This window comes from Helicoverpa armigera, chromosome 16 (assembly GCF_030705265.1).
Source record: "Helicoverpa armigera isolate CAAS_96S chromosome 16, ASM3070526v1, whole genome shotgun sequence".
NCBI lineage: Eukaryota > Metazoa > Arthropoda > Insecta > Lepidoptera > Noctuidae > Helicoverpa > Helicoverpa armigera.
The window spans coordinates 1,318,447-1,334,219 of NC_087135.1; the positions used below are offsets into that span (position 1 = coordinate 1,318,447).

General features: G+C 35.7%; 1 protein-coding gene and 1 long non-coding RNA gene across 3 annotated transcripts in view; one reads left to right on the plus strand and one right to left on the minus strand.

The window, feature by feature from the left end:
• LOC110369878 (uncharacterized) overlaps positions 1–15,773 on the plus strand; it is a 39,725-nt gene that overhangs the window by 9,922 nt on the left and 14,030 nt on the right. The window contains exon 1 of one of the 2 annotated variants that reach the window (XM_021325477.3): positions 8,177–8,314. The exons of the other annotated variant lie outside the window; for it this stretch is intronic. The gene's annotated coding sequence lies outside the window, so the exon portion shown is untranslated. Of the gene's footprint in view, positions 1–8,176; positions 8,315–15,773 lie in introns of those variants that run through there. 2 annotated transcript variants of the gene reach the window in all.
• On the minus strand, positions 3,277–4,514 carry LOC135117970 (uncharacterized). Its single transcript, XR_010277278.1, has 2 exons — positions 4,051–4,514; positions 3,277–3,558 (listed from the first exon to the last, which is right to left on the minus strand). It is a non-coding gene; the product is annotated as an uncharacterized LOC135117970 (long non-coding RNA).

Sequence of the window (15,773 nt, forward strand, 5' to 3'; positions counted from 1 at the left end):
TATAGTTACCTATGTTGCTATTATCATTTTTTAATTAAAATAATTTTCGGTGATAATTATAATCAGAGGCACCAAAAATACATTGGGGTATCTACCTATATTATTAACACGAATTATAAGATCCTTATAAAATAAGTCAACATAAGTATTTTTTTTTATTAATATGCTAAAAGATAACGAGGTACTAGAATGACAAATACACAAAAGCATTTACAGTACTAGGTAGACTCCGCTGCGGTTTTCAAGATGAATTAGTGGAGTGAGACCTCATTTAGGAAGAAAAAACCATTTTCTTTGGGTATTAGTATAATTGGTGGTTTCTAGCGGTAGGTGCTGTAACTGTGCCCTAAAAACTTAGGTATTCTTGTTTTCACTTTTTGGGCTTAGTTAGAACGGAAATGTTCATGATAGAAAGTATGCCTATAGCCTATAACTTCATGGTTTACCTTTCAAAACATTAAAATGACTTACCAATGACGCTTAAGAGGCTTTCGTGTGTTGATATTTTTCAAAGTCAAAGCAGATGCATATTTGTCATTTACCCATCCCTTACATCTTTACCCAACTGACTTACCTGCCACATTATATTGTTTAATAAAATATGATAGATATTTTGTTGATCTATAATGAAAATTATATTGTGAACAAAAAGATAGAAAGGTACCATTCTATCCATACGAACCCAATACTAATTCAATCAATACCGATGGAAAGTTTGGTAGCCAGATAAATATTACAACAATGTATTCATTGAATGACGCAACAGACCACCAGCACTGACTTCATAAAGTTTTTTGTATCAGTTTCGAATCTCACTAAACAGTCGATAGCTATCGGTTGATTTTCAAAAAACAATGGAGGGCTATTACCTTCGGAAGCCGAACTAGAAGTACCTTCGACACAAAAAGGGCTCACACTTTTTGCTTGCAGTTAGTTAATTTGGTAATCAAGAAACTTGTTGATAGGCAGAAGAAGAAAGTGGTTGAAGTGATTCAAATTAAAACAGAGTATTAAAAAAAAAGTAATTGGGTAGGATTTGTAAGGATTTACAAACTGCTGTACCTCATAGATGTTGAGATAAAGATTGTTACAAACCTCTACTTACAGAGATGAACGTGAACTTGCTCACAAGAAAGTGTCAAACACCATGACAATATAAAGCAAGAAACACAAAAATGTAACTCTCTCATATTTTCAACGAAAGCTTAAATAGCAAACGTGTTTGCACTATAAAACATTATGAAGGCGTTACGATGTAAAATATTCTGCGAACGTATTATTTTCATACTTATTGACATTCTTATCGTCACCGTTGACTCACGGGGCACAAGTATTTTAAGACTTACTATAAGCAGAGTAACTGAAACAAATGACGTCAGTAGACCGAAGTTCTTATCTTTTTCCGTATTGGGTGTTTCAACTGCAATCAGGGAAGTTTTTCGTGCACCTCCATAAAAGCCTGTGACTGTCTTTAGCAGCCCATCATCTGTTTTGTCTCTTCCCAACAATGTTGGGGTATGCCAAGTTAAATACCAACAAGATGGGGAATCTTCATCGATAAGTGAAGACTGTTCTCTTCTTTTCCTCTAAACTACTCATTATATGGCTCGTGACGAAAAACCATCGTTAGTAAGCATCTGTGAAATAAGAAATAAGCAGCGCACATCCGCATTTTATAAGAAGTGGTAAACATTTACAAAATGTTGGTAATCTTTTTGATCTTAAGCTTACCTTGATTCATGGTGACAAATGTAATGAAATGTTACCTCGTCCAGTACTGAGTAAGTGGCAAGAGAAAGCACATGCTTTATTTCGCAGCTCATTATAAATTCTTATGGTGTAGAGCGCTTCATTTCTATAAATAAAACGTCATGCGTAGGCTTGAAGGTCAAACGTGGGGGTCATTTTTGAGAAATTTTATGTATATCACCCAAAATCTTGTTACGCTGCATCCACTTACCCTTATTTCAAATTTCTTAATAATGGTTAGTGTAGAATTTTGTTTTGTATCCTATTAACATTAATAGAAACACAGTTGTTGCAAACTGTCGTATGAGCTAGGCCGTTAAGGCACCACTCACAAATTACCCATGGTTGGTTGGCCTCAATAAAGTCCTGAAAGTATGAGGACCACAGTAGTTAGTTCTACGAATACTTTTGTAAGCAATAAGTACCTACATAGACAGGTACTCACAGATGCTATCTCTCACGACTCTGTAGACACGTTCAATAACTGTCACTTTAATGAAGAGATTATCTTGTCGTGACAAGCCTGGTTTTAACGACTGTAGAAGATACTCGTTAAAATAAAAATATCGGTACAGACTGTTCTTCTAAATGATTTCATAATTGGCACGTAATCTTAAAGGAAAGGTAGTAGGGACCTATTACTATAGTACACCATACCTTTGCACCCTAAGGCTTGCTTAGTTTTACTGGGCCCCTTACCAAAAAGTTTTAATACCTAGGACCGGCTTCCATCGCAGGCACATGATGGGTATCGAATTGAATGTCATATCTGTATTTCACACGTAATGGTTGCGTAAACCACCATAAAACTCGTAAATCCAAGCAAAAACATAATTGATTAGTTAAGGTGGAAGCAATTTTGCCCAATTAAGCTAAAGTTATGTGAACTTTTGAACTATCTTTTCTGCGATATAATTTTGTGCAAACCGTAAAACCTTTTTGTAAAATGTTACTTTTATAATTTTTATTTTTCTTTTACATTTTCCACTGAGAGTAACAACAGCGCCATCTCTCTTTGCAAGGATGAACTAAATGGTCTTACAGTCAAGACAAAGAATGTAGATTGTACTTTTACCGCTACATGTCTCTATTTGTGAAGTATGTTTAAAACTTTTTATATTCTTCGCTAGATGGCGGTAATTCTGAACAACTATTTTAAAACGTGGTTTTTGACGAAGCAATAATTTGATGATTTTCCAATACTTTTTAAATTGTTTTAGAAATTACATTTCATTTAATAAATAGCAATATGTATTTTCGATATACATAAACAAATTAAGGAAATTGGTCATCATCCTCCGAGCCTTTTTCCCAATCATGTTGGGGTCGGCTTCCAGTCTAACCGGATTCAGCTGAGTACCAGTGCTTTACAAGAAGCGACTGCCTATCTGACCTCCTCAACCCAGTTACCCGGGCAACCCGATACCCCTTGGTTAGACTGGTGTCAGACTTACTGGCTTCTGACTACCCGTAACGACTGTCAAGGATGTTCAATGACAGCCGGGACCTACAAAGTCAAAGTCAAAGTCAAAGTCAAAATCGTTTATTGAAAATAGGCTAGATTCTAGCACTTTTTCACGTCAAAAAATACAAAATTACAGCACCCCCAAAACGCCCCCCTTTCACCACTTCCTAGTGTTATGGCTGGGAAGAAGAAGTGGTGAAGAACAAACTTCCCAGCAACACAGCTGTCTATTACAATTTAATTATAATTAAATTACAATTATACAATTCAATATTAGTCGCAAAATATATATATATAAAAAAAAAACACTTGTTGTCCACTTCAGAGCTGCCATCTGCGTGTATCTGTGAAATAATCATTAATGTTATAATAAGCCTTTTTAATCAGTATATCCTTAATTTTGATTTTAAAAGAACTGTCCGTTAGTTCTAACAAATGAACTGGGATTCTATTATAAATGCGTATACAAAGGCCCACAAACGAACCGTGCACTTTATGCAATCGATAGTTGGATGCGGTTAATTTATGTTTATTTCTAGTGTTGAAATTGTGCACGTCACTCTTTTACTAAATAACTCTATGTTTTGCCTTACATATATTATATTGGCATAAATATATTGAGACGCCACAGTCAGAACACCAATATCCTTAAACCTTTCCCTTAGGGAGACTCTAGTACCTAGTCGGTATATAGCACGGATAGCACGCTTCTGTAACACGAAGACATTTTCTATGTCGGCAGCATTGCCCCACATAAGAATTCCGTAAGACATAACACTGTGGAAATAACTGAAGTACACTAAACGCGCCGTGCCTACATCGGTGAGAGCTCTTACCTTTCTGACAGCGTACGCAGCAGAGCTTAGTCTATTCGTGAGGCCAGTTATATGCTCACCCCATTGAATTTTGGAGTCTACAGTTATTCCTAGAAAAGTGGTAGCTTGGACCGTTTCAATTTCCTCGTTGTTTAAAACTACACTGGGGCCGAGATTTTTCACGTTTGGCAAAGCAAATTTTATACATTTGGTTTTCTTCGCATTCAAAACCAAATTATTGGCTGTGAACCAGTGCGTTACTAACGACAGACACGAATTCACGTCATCAAAATCTACTCTATTCCTATCAACTTTAAAAATTAGAGACGTGTCATCAGCAAACAATACTACATCACACAATGATTTTAAATAATATGGCAAGTCATTAATGTACACAAGAAATAAAAATGGCCCTAGAATCGAGCCTTGCGGTACGCCCAAACAAACGGGTAGATTGGAAGATTTGACACCATTAACGTCAACACATTGCAGTTTAACGTGCCATCCGAAACACAGCCAATGGTGTCTAAGATATACTTAGAAAGTACATACAAACTTAGAAAAGTTGCAGTGGTACTTGCCTGACCTGGGATCGAATCCGCGCCCTCATACTTGAGAGGTTGGTCCTTTACCCACTAGGCCACCACGACAAATTAAGGAAATTGGTAAATAACAAAAAACCAAATCAAACCATTTTGTATTTGGTTTCCCAACTTAGTGAAACTTTTTCTCCGGCTCCGTGATTTTAGTTCCTCCAGTCTTCCCTATACACTCCAACTTGACTTCGCAAATCGGAGTCAATACTGTTTAGACAGATACATTACTAAGTAAGTATGTACTTAGGTTGGCATCTACTAATTACGCGTAAATAATACGAAGACCCTTAAGTTCTCGCTAATTAATCCAAGTAGGTCGAATGCTAAACAGGTACCTTTACCTACTTTCTAAGCCCAACTAATCATAGTCCTTCATTTTACAATCAATTAAGCATGGGCACTCACTCACCACTGGTTTCATTTTTGGTTGATTTGAGACTAAAATCATCCATGTTTACAATATAAGTAGTTTATATTATATCAGTACTGACTTCTAAGCTTTAACTTATAATTGTAATGACGCCAACTGGGAAGTTGACGAGCTAATTGGTCAAATCGGCGATTAGACGGCTGGTTATAATTTGGATGTCGTTACAGTAACATAGAGCAACTCGATATAAAATGTTACAGTAACATAGAGCATCACACCCCAAAAAAACAAAACGTCTTCTTTAGATACAGAGATTGTCCCCCCACTAACTTTATCTCTCTTTTATAATTTCAGCAAATAGAAAGTTAAGATTGATACTTGCTGAAAATTATAAACGCGAGTAACAAAAAAAAAATGGTTTAAGGGGTTCCTAAGAAAAGTATGAGAAAGGACATAGAGTGCTTCTTATCCGGGAGCCTAATGTAGTTGCTCGGATCGCGTTTGGCACTGCAGGAAAGAGGTAGTAAATAATGAGTACAAAGTAAATACTATAAATAGTTAACAGCACACAAAATAATCACGTAAGACATGGCAAAGGTCGACTCTTCATAACATACACTCAGCGGCACGGAATTTGGCCCAAACAAACACAGGTAGATATCAGCCCAGATAGCTGTTGTAAATTGTAATTTCATATGACATATTGTCAGTCCTTTCGTATTTGTTAATTAAAATACAGAAAAATGTGTGTCTGTTTAATTTTTATAACACTGGAAACAGATTCAGTTGTTGGAACACAAAGCGGAAAGTTAAGTTTAAATTCAGATAGAAATTGCCGAAGTACTAAGCACGTTCCAAAAAAAATAGTGATTATGATCGTTTTTTGTTTCTCTTTTTTTCACAATTTGATCTGAAAATTACCCTTACTGCAGCTCAAGTTGCTCAAGTAGTGTTGCTAAGACGTCAAGGGTGTACGCAGTGGAAGATGGTTGAAACTTTAAGTGCACCGCGTACAAGTGAAAGATATGCATAAAAAATGCATGACCAGACTGGCCTTTACACAAGAAGACCAGAAAGTAGGGGTGTAAGGTGTTCGTCGGCGCACGAGGACCGATTTATCGTAGGTGCAATAATGAAAAATCGGTTTCTCACTGCGTTAGAGATACGCCAGCCTTTGCAAACAGCAAGAGAAGTCAACGTCCGTAAGTGTAAAATCAGAAGAAGGATAGAGGAACGGGATCTGCGTGCTCGAAGACCAACTCGAGGCCCGGAACTCCTCCCGCACCATCGCGTAGCCAGACTTAGGTTTGCAAGAGAACATGCAAATTGCACGCATGACTAATGGAGTAAAATTTTATGGATCGATGAATGCAGAGTCGTCTTAAGAGCTCCAGACGGCTGTGAACGTGAATGGGGAAAGCGCGGAGATTGGTTTCTTCCCACCACTACCAAGCAAACAGTCGGTTTTCACGGTGGGTCCATCTTGGTTTGTCAAGGCAGAAGTTCAGAAGCCCGTACTGAATTATTGGTTGTCGAAAGTCGTCTGACAACAGTGCGGTATACTGAAGAGATCCTTCCAAGTCATGTTTTACCCTGTCCGGGATTCATAGGAAGTGAAGAATTTCGTATAATGCAGGAAAATGCTTGACTTCACACAGCTCTCTGAGTAACCGATTACTTGTTCGGCTCGGTATTCAAAAATTGGACTGGCCTGCAAGAAATCCAGCCATGAATCCTGTAGAACATGTCTGGAACATGCTTAAAAGACAGGTCCGAGCAAGTCGTAACCCACCACGGACTTTCAGTGAACTGAAAACCGCGCTGGTAGCTGCCTGGGAGGAGATCTCTCAGGTGGAGATAAAAAACACGATCCAGAGCATGCCGGATCGTATGCAAGCAGTCATCAGATCAAGAGGAAGAAACATCCATTATTAAAATTCGATAACTTTCTGTTTTGTTAAAAATGTTTGATTTAAAAGTTTATGGTGATTATTGCGGTAAAGGACTCTGTTTTCTAACGCAATGAAACTTAACGAAAATCCTCACAATTCTGTTGTCTGTTAGTCATTTTCTTTTGGAAAATGAGTAAATTAAACAATTTTAAAATAAAAATTCTGATTTTTCATTGAAATAATGGTTATAAGGCCCAAATGTGCTTGGGCCAGATTCCGTGCCGCTGAGTGTATTACATCTTCAATGCCTGAGGCGTGATATAATGTGGCGGAACATGTGTCTAGGAGTAATGTGTTACTTAGATGTAAAAGTGTATGTGATGCCTCCTAAGAGACCCTAGCAATTCAGGAAGAAATAAAAGCTACTATTTTATACGTTTTATCACCAGCACGCAATGCCAACGCGATATAAGGGAGTATAAGCAAATCCCTCCAATTTGGGAGAGGTATTTGTCCAGCAGTGGACGTTTTGGCAACAAACTGAAATAATCTATACTTACAATATTATAAAGAGGAAAACTTTGTTTGTTTGGTTGTAATGGATAAACTCAAGAACTACTGGACCGATTTTAATTATTCTTTCACCATTAGAAAGCTATATTATCTGCGAGTAACATAGGCTATATTTTATCTCGGGGCGGGCAGTAGCTCCCACGGGACGCGGGTGAAACCGCGGGAAAACGGCTAGTGTTATCTATACTTATTAATATTTTTGTCTATTTATTTGTACCCTACATTTTCCCAATCTACTAAATCTTTCACTTGTGTGGAGAAGCCACATTATCCCCCGGGAGACATATGCTATATTTTAGCTGAGTACGGTACGGAAATCAGTTTCACGAGACGCGGGTGAACCGCAGAAGTCAGCTGGCATTATTATGAAGAGTTATAATAATTGTAACAGTTGCATCCACCTCTTCGAAACCAGTTTATTCCAGTTTTAAATGAGGTTTTATTCCCATATATTAAAAACCCCGTTTCATCACCTCCTGTAAAGTTCAGCTGGTAAACTGTCAGATATTTTAAAATGGGTTTCTAACGTTATAAAAAGTAGGTCCATCCAAAGCATTCAAAGAATGTGACATCCACCAACATTGTTTACATAGGAAAACCGTAAATTAAAATTACCATACTAGCCCGCATTTTTGGCCTACCAATTTCTTCCGAAGGGTACGGAATCTAGTTTACCTGTGTCAACACAGTTCTTGTTGGAATGCACTGTGTTTTGTGTGTCCAATAGGGGAAGTGGCACGGTATACCGTTATGCATCTTCGAACGTCAGTCTATCGGTAAACTCGGTGGTATACGCACGTACCACGACGGGTAATCGCGAGTTAAGTTTAGTTCGTATCAAGCATTAATTAACGGTAAGTTAACTCGTTTTTGCGAGACGGTGCGTTCAGCCGTTTTTGTTGGATTGCGTTCTGAATTTAAAATCTTTTTTGTTTCTCTTTTTTGTAGCTTTTCCCATTCATATATTTTTATTTTTTTAAATGCACTAAGTTGACGTACTGATGCTTTCTTCAAAGAAATGAGGTAATTAGGTTGGTGTTATGATTCTCTAAGCGATGAGCCAGCAACCGACAACCTGTCTTGTAAGTCGCAACATTCTTGCGGCCAAGTGCGTCTAATGTCGTGTTCACACTGTGCAGGATAAGGTGTAATATTCATAGACCTACAGAGATTTTATTAAAATCTTATGCTTTCTGAGTCGTTCTGAAAATATATGTTTAATATTAGGCGTAAACTTAAATGTTCAGTGTATTGATGTTAGATCAAAGCTGCCTAAAATAATACTACGCATTCTTATATCTACTCAGTCTCATACTGACGATATTAACCGACTTACAAAAAAAATTAGCAGGGTCTGTTTTCGTACTCCTTTCTAATAAATAAACATAATTAGGTACAAATTAAATCTATAACAATTTAAATAATTACAATAATTATGTCAGATCGAATTAGAGTAGTAGACCTAATAACCAAATAGACATGCCTCATTCCAGGTCAAGATTAAAAGATATGCAAAAAATGCGTAAAATATGTCAGTGATACAATGCAATACGTTCGTGCGTGTGTTCACTAATATCTTCCAACCAGCATGCACTTGCTAAATTCTTGACATTGTGCTCAAGAGAAAGCATAGAGTTATGTCATTCAGAATGGGCGATTAATATTTTAATTACACATCTACACTAATATTAAGAAAGGGATTTATTGGTTGTTTGTACCCTAAGGGCTTCGAAAATACTGAATAAGTCTGTATAATTTTCAAACCCCTGAACATTTTGGGAAGCTAAATTATCCTCGGGTAACATATGTAGTCCTTATTTTATATCTGGGTACGAGATAGAGAAAAAAATATGTTTTTGTTTGTGTGTACTCGTAAGGCTACGAAACCACAGAACCGATTAAAAATAGTCTTTTACTGTTTTGAAAGTACACTATTCCCGAATAACAAAGGCTATATTTTATCCGGGTACGAGCAGAAGTTATCTCGGAACGCGGGTGAAACTGTTAGGCATGCAATAAAGTTATAACCAGATAATTATTATGTAAATAAAAACTACATAAAATTAATTTCATCATTACGTAACTATTAAACATTGAATAGAAACAAACGCATGTTGCACGCACAGTTACTTCTTTGTTTACTAATGAAAGAAAACAATAAATATATGGGTCTTTATTGTTAATGCTAAAGTATCTAATTTCTGTAACCCATTATTAATTTATTTATCCATCATCTGCCTAACCTTTTCCCAACTATGTTGGGGTCAGCTTCCAGTCTAACTGGATGCAGCTAACTACTAGTGTTTTACCAGGAGCGGCTGTCTGACCTCCTCAACCTAGTTACCCGGGCAACTCAATACCTCTTTGTGGTAGATACTGGTTGTCAGACTTTCTGGCTTCTGACTACCCGTAACGACTGCCAAAGAAGTTCAAATGTTAAGGGCTCACAGTTAATAGTGCTTTCCAAAACACGGTAGAACTAACTTAGAACAAGATGGTCTCCCATCTACGGACCGTGCCAAGGACTTAACTTTTTTATCGCTCGATCCGTGCAGTTTTGGCATAGTCGCGAGCTCTTCCTAACTTAAAAAAATTGAAAAAAATTTCATAAACAAAATCTCAAGTAGCAAAACAAAATAAGTACCTATAGCTATCTACGTTGACATTTCACTTGCCCACTAAAGATCAAGAAAAACATTTTAACCACAAACTGATGCAAGTACAAACAAACAAATACATAAGTAAAATGACAGGTGAAAGTGTATAATATGGTCACTTACATTTGAAGCTATTGTTTGACATGTAAACATCTCTGGGTTTTTACAGTTCTTGGAAGTGACATATATGCTAAGTAGTGGCAACACTCGAAGTTTTATTTTCACTTGATACCTACATGACGTACTGGTCCGAGTAACCGGTATTTCTTTAGTTATCTTATTAGACTTTTAACTAATATTTAGATGATATGAAAAAATGAAATTTTAAATGCACTTTGTATAATCTTTGATGAAAACCATGATAATCTGATTAAGTGACGAAATTATACATCAAAACCATAAAAACATGCCTTTGTTTAGACATAGAACAACCTCATGATCCTTTATCCCAATTTTTTTCTCCTTCCATATTCTTCTACCTGCCGTCATCTCACAAGTAATATAATTTCTAACCACAACGACTTCAATTACAAAGTCACATAGAACAACCTCGTTAGTAAATAAAAGAAAAAAAAACTATGAAAAATTATTTTCTATCTCAAAATTGACATTTAGAAATTACCTGTTTAATTGTCCGTGTGTAAGCTTTCATAGCTCTGTAGCGGTGTAATGTTTCCCTGTACAGAATCAAGGCTACTTTCGCTCAAAGATTATTGCGTTTTAAGGGCACTTTCATTTAGTACAAGTTATCCTTGTTTCATTATAGGTAGGTGTTATGCTTTCTCTGACCATCCGGGAGAGATTTTCGTGCTTTTATTGCTGTAGCTTGTACCAGTTAGTAAATGTGTTTTGAAATGAATTAACTTTTAAGATATGGTTGGTTTTCCTGGCTTTGATTTCAATTTGTTTAAACTGGTATGTCACCAAACATGGTCCTCAACATTTCTGTCTATCTCAAGTCTCAGTCAAATTTCATGATACGGAATACTTGAGTCTTATTTTTTACTCGTCACATTTTTTCAAAAATGTTATTATACGTCGGATTATTTCTTGTCTTAAGAATAATCTCTTGAGTCTCTTTCCTCAAAAAAATTAAGAAAAGAGAAAAAAAATGAATTTTTTTTTTGTAAAAGCTTCTTGAACTGGACATAAAAGCCATGAATAATAGAATCAGATATGCACTTGACGTTTGGCACGCGACAAAATTTGGCAAAAACCATTTTGAAGCGAAATGTGAAAGAGTATAATTTCACAGTCAAGTTGCAAATGTTAAATATGAGAAGTAGGTCTTTTAGCTGTTAAGTGATGAGGGCGTAAACAGAGACATTATTATTTAGGCATTAGGGTCAGTTTTTGATGTTTTGCTTTCATTAGTAATGTGGAATTGAAAGTGGACAAAAAAGAGTTGGGAAGACACGAGGATCAAATCACTTTTTCTTTAATCTTTATGCCGAATGTTGCACTTTTCTTACGGGTCAAAACATTCAAAAAGTAAGTATACAAATGTAGTATACATTATGACTAAGCCAAGGTAGACATGACTAACTATAATACGTAATGAAATATTAAAAGCTGATCTAATTCGATAATAACAATGACATCAAAACAATTGAAGAACATACAATTAACAAAGCTAATGATCACCGTGAAAGTGAAACAGACAAAAATCGCGAACAAAACTAATTCGTTTGATCAATTGTAAAAAATAAAAAGGCAGATGTGTGTCAGTCGTTGTGACCATTAAAGTCCCGTTGTGTTCGTGAGCCAAGTGGCACACTTAGCCTTAAATGAATGGTTTTTGTACCATAACAAGCAAAAGGATGGCTTTCTTTGCATTGTTTGAGAAAGGGAAATGAGAGTGTGGTCCTATCAATTTTGACGAGCATTTCTTGGAAGGTGATGTACCTGGTTGGTGGTGGACGTCAGATGGAAGTATGACAGAAGAAGGACATGCTACGCCAACGCCACTTGAAATCAGAATTTGTACAAGAGAATGTTGTCTCATATGATCACGTTGTGAGGAAGATGTTAAGCATTTTGGATAGATAAAGAGAAAGAGAACAACGACCTAAGAAGCGATGAGTGATGTGTGTGAAAGACGATGTGGCTGTGGTATTATAGTATGGTAAGATGACCTCAAATAGGAAGGTATAAAAGAAGACGATATGATGTACTGAGCTGAAACAATAAATTGGAATAATAGGGAAATTATGATAGAACAGTTGAATCATGGTCATTCTTGGAATAATACCAGAGGGATATACTTGGTATGTAACATCGGCCATCACTAATTCTGTCTTCGAACGAAGAAGGTTTACTATTATGAAATCTTATTAAAAACTGGGTCGATTGCATTAGTCTCTAGTGTCATATGATTATGCATTCATTTGGTTCACGGATTTGAACTTACCATCTTTAAGATGACATGCTTTTTTTATTGAGAGCTCTTCACCTTCTTAATAATATCTCCGGTTATGTCACGTTTAACTTTTAACAATCTTCGCTTAGCTTTTTGATGACGTCTTCTTTCAAGTTAATATTTACAATTATTAAGAGAACATTAAACGCAGATTTACTTCTGTGGTAAGCCATCCATCGTATCTATGTTAACTTTATTAAGTACTAAAGTTACTTTAATATTGTGCCACTTACAGAATAATGTTCTGGTTAGTTATACTTACGGCCTGTCTTTTACTGTATCATTGTCATACATCGCAACGTTAATGGCGGCTCCGGAAACCTCTAAAAGACTATGTCACAACCTATTAAACAAAAAAATCATACCTTAGAAGAATAACACTTTTGATATCACATGTAACACACCTAATTTTGCAAAAATGGTCTTTATGACATGTCGTTACGGTAAGATTTTGATTGTTGGTTTGCATGTGTTGTGAAGCGCAGAATGACATAAATTGGAAAGTGTTTCCGCCTATGATGGGCCAACCATGGCATAGTATTGCACACAAATTATCGTGTATTGATACAAGCTGTTTATTATGGTTGATATGTTCGGTTAACGCACTGTTACTGCAAATAGATGCAATGGTTTTTACGTAGAAATTCTTATGCTATGGCTGCACTGATTGCTTGGATGCAGTTATCGTTTGAAATTTTTAACTGCTCATTAAAGAGTAATTTGATAGCTACTACAGCGAGATGGATTATACCAGATGCAATAAAAATAAATGGCAAAAATGCAATTATGCTAGTAAGTTAGTGATCATTCGATTCTATAGCGAAATGACTCCAATTAATGATAGAGGTCATAAACAAAATCCTAATAGAAATAATCAATTTAATGTGGTACTTATAGAATGTTTATTTCATAAAGTAGAATGAACAGATTTCGGTCAATCGTAATGTAAAATACTTAACCAAGATTTAATAGTTCTTGGTAGGTATGATGTGGAAGATCATTCACTAGATGTATTGGCTACGTTTACGATTGACTTGTTAAGATGTATAAATTGTTAAGAAACTACCAAGAACACACCATTTTATCGTCCTCCTGCCCTTATCCTAATTTTATTTGGAGTCGGTGCAGCATGTCTTCTACTTCCATAGTTTTCTGTCATGTTAAAAGTGGCATTATTTTCAGCCATATCATCTTGATAAAATACAGCATCTTTGGCTGTCCTCTTTCTTTGAACTCAATCTTCATTTCTCCTCTGCCTATCATCTTCGCTCCACTTCTTCCCTACAAATTAAATACCGTTCACAAATACCTAATACTACCCTTTGAAAGCAGGCAATCTCTCCAAGTAAAAACGAGTAGAAGTAGAAATGGGCACGCGTGCCGGTGCGCGTCAGTTATATCATTAACATAATAATCGTGTGCAAGTCGGGTAGGGTGCAAGACATGTATGGTAGCGACTTCTGGAATGTTCTAGATTTAAGAAGTATGACAAAACCCAAAAATGTACTTACATGTGAGTGCTGCAGTATGTTGAAGAATCTCGAACTTTGACAATTTCTGATAATGGGTTAAATGGGTGAGGGAAATTAGATGAGGGGTACATCTTTCTAAGTTGCCTGAAGAGCTCAAAGGTTAATGTTCCTTTAAAAGTTGATACAGAAATTATGTCGTCTTGGATAAACATAAGATATAGATATTTATTGACCTAATTGAACCTTCAGGTGTAATATCTGAGGGCACGGCAGTGCCCCAGCCAAGACTCGAGCAAAACGGGCACGGCCGAACTATCTTTTCTCGAAGCGTTTCGCGGCTATTTCAGCCCCCTGTATCTTCCATGTGAACAAAGCTAAGAGTTTAAGTTTTCGATGACCAAGAGTAAGTATTAAAACAAGCTCAGTCTCAAAATTACAAGACATTTGAATAAATAGTTTACGAGTTATGAGCGATCAAAGTTACACCATTTTGTCACTGACTCACTCACTGACCGATCATCAAAAGTCTAAGGTACTTCTAGCAAACTTAGAACCTTCAAATTTGGCACCAAGATAGGTTATTAGCTACATATAAAGGGAAAATTATAAAAACCTTAAAACTTAAAAAAAAAAATAGGAAACAAATTTATATTTGCGGTTTTTCAAGAACATTGTGTATGTATTTTGACTGCATTGATAACTTTGTTATTTATTTATGTACAAAATTTTACTATTTGTTTTATTGTTACGTAATAAAATATACCACTATTGTTATTATGTATTAAATATACATACATATTAATAAAAAAGCTAGGTTAAAATGAAATGAATAATCATACAATCCAGATAAAATCTTTCATACTAATGCAGTGCAATAAATACTGCATGCTCGCTCGATAGATGGCGTTGTTCTGGTCTAAATCGCGCTATGGTTTCGTTACATAGCTTAGTATAAGTAGTACTTAAAAAAAAAAACAAATAATTTCATGTGATAGCGCCATTTACCTCTGAAATAGATCTCTTTTATTCTAAAAGATATTCGATTCAAGAATTCGAAATGTTTTAGTTAAAAAAAATGTTGTTTACGTGCTACTTTAGGTGTAAATATTTAGTTTGTTATATATTTAGTTACTTGCATGTAAGTTAATTTAATTTGTTATATACTTAGAGAAGAAAGAGACCTACAAAAAATAAATTAGATCCCACCAAAAACATTGAATTTAAAAAAAAAGCCAATCCTCTACGCAATTCCTCCACCGTAAAAAGTTTTGAGATCGCATAGAAGCCAAGTCCTGTTCAACATTATTTGTAATAATAAATCAATATTTTGTGACTATAATATCAATAGTTTTGTTCACATTACAATAATATTGTCTTGGCCATGAGCACAAGTTAAAAGTCGCTCCTTGAAATAATGTGTTGAATTGATAAATATATATTATGGACATGATTTTACGATTGGACTGATTGGAATTTGAGATCACCATGGACTAAACATGCGCCATAGTACATGTGCAGTTCATTGATGTTGGATGATACTCACTGTCGGTCATTTAGTAACAATCGAATAAACTAAAAGTATTTAATTATTTGATTTTAAACTTCATGTTTGACTTTCACCTCTCCAAGATATGCTGTATTATATTTGTAGTTTATTGTGCTCATGGCCAAGTCAATATTATTGTAAAGTGAACGAAACTATTGATATAGTCACAAAATATTGATTTATTATTACAAATAATGTTGAACAGGACTTGGCTTCTAT